This window comes from Somniosus microcephalus, unplaced genomic scaffold (assembly GCF_052327205.1).
Source record: "Somniosus microcephalus isolate GS21.2 unplaced genomic scaffold, FLI_Smic_1.0 unresolved_chr4, whole genome shotgun sequence".
Classification (NCBI taxonomy): domain Eukaryota; kingdom Metazoa; phylum Chordata; class Chondrichthyes; order Squaliformes; family Somniosidae; genus Somniosus; species Somniosus microcephalus.
In genome coordinates this window covers 17,032,893-17,034,124 of record NW_028225182.1, presented here as the reverse complement: position 1 = coordinate 17,034,124, position 1,232 = coordinate 17,032,893, and positions in this window count along the sequence as shown.

The window sequence follows — 1,232 nt, the reverse complement described above, 5'->3', positions numbered from 1 at the left end:
CAACTCACCTGCCATTCACAGACAGCGACAAAGAGAGAGAGAGATGGACACGCAGAGCGAGATCCTCAATTTGACGTCTCGCAGAGTGGGCCCAGGGATGAGGGACTTCAGTTATATGCAGAGACTGGAGAAGCTGGGATTCTTTTCTTCAGAAGGTTAAGAGGAAATTTAATGGAGGTTTTCAAAATAAGGAGAATCCAGTGGCAGGAGGGTCGGTAACCAGAGGAAACTAATTGAAGATAACCTGCAAATGAACCAGAGGGGATATGAGGAGAATTTTTTTACGCTGCGAGTTATTGTGATTGGGAATGTGCTGCCTGAAAGGTCAGTGGAAGCAGATTCAATAGTAACTTTCAAAAGAGAATTGGTTTACTATTGAAAAGGAGAAATTTCCAGGGCTGTGGGGAAAGAGCAGGGGAGCAGGACTGATTGGAGGGCTCTTTCAATGTGCCAGCGCTGACTTGATTGGCCGAATGACCTCCTTCTGTGTCGTATCAATCTATAATTCCATGGTCTATGAGTCTCTCTGCCCCGGGGTCGAAGGTGCAATGGATGTTCATCCAAATAATTCCCCATTGAGATTCGGTGTGGATTTGTTTCCTTATAAAGTTTGTATTTTAAATTTCATGAAAAACCGTAAATTGCTGAAAATATTCTGATGACCCGGACGGGGATTGAACCCATGACCTTGGTGTTATTAGCACCACACTCTCAGCAATTGAGGTAACCAGCAACAAAGTACCCCTTGGATAGGTTCGAGCCCAGGCTGGGTGGTTGTATTTCAGGCTCACACTGGGTGACAGAGTTACTGCACAAACAATCAACACACCACATCGCTTAAACATTGTTAACTGTTCGTATATAAAACTGGGCAGAGTGTAAATCGAAAGTAACAGAAAAAGAGCTCTTTAATCTATTAAACTTAATTCTGAAAGTTATTATCACACCACCGCTGAACAGCCCCTCCCTCAAACACTGCCCTGATTTAAAACCAGCCGGCGCGACCCTGAGCCGCTGTCACCACAACCGGACTCGAACACGCAGCGGGCGTCTGGAGCCGGATCCAGAGGGCCAGATGTGGTTTACATATAAGAACATAAGAAATAGGAGCAGGAGTAGTCCATTTGGCCCTTCAAACCTGTTCCACCATTCAATAAGATCATGGCTGATCGTCGATCTCATCTCCACTTTCCTGCACTATCCCCATATCATAAGAACATAATTGATTCCTT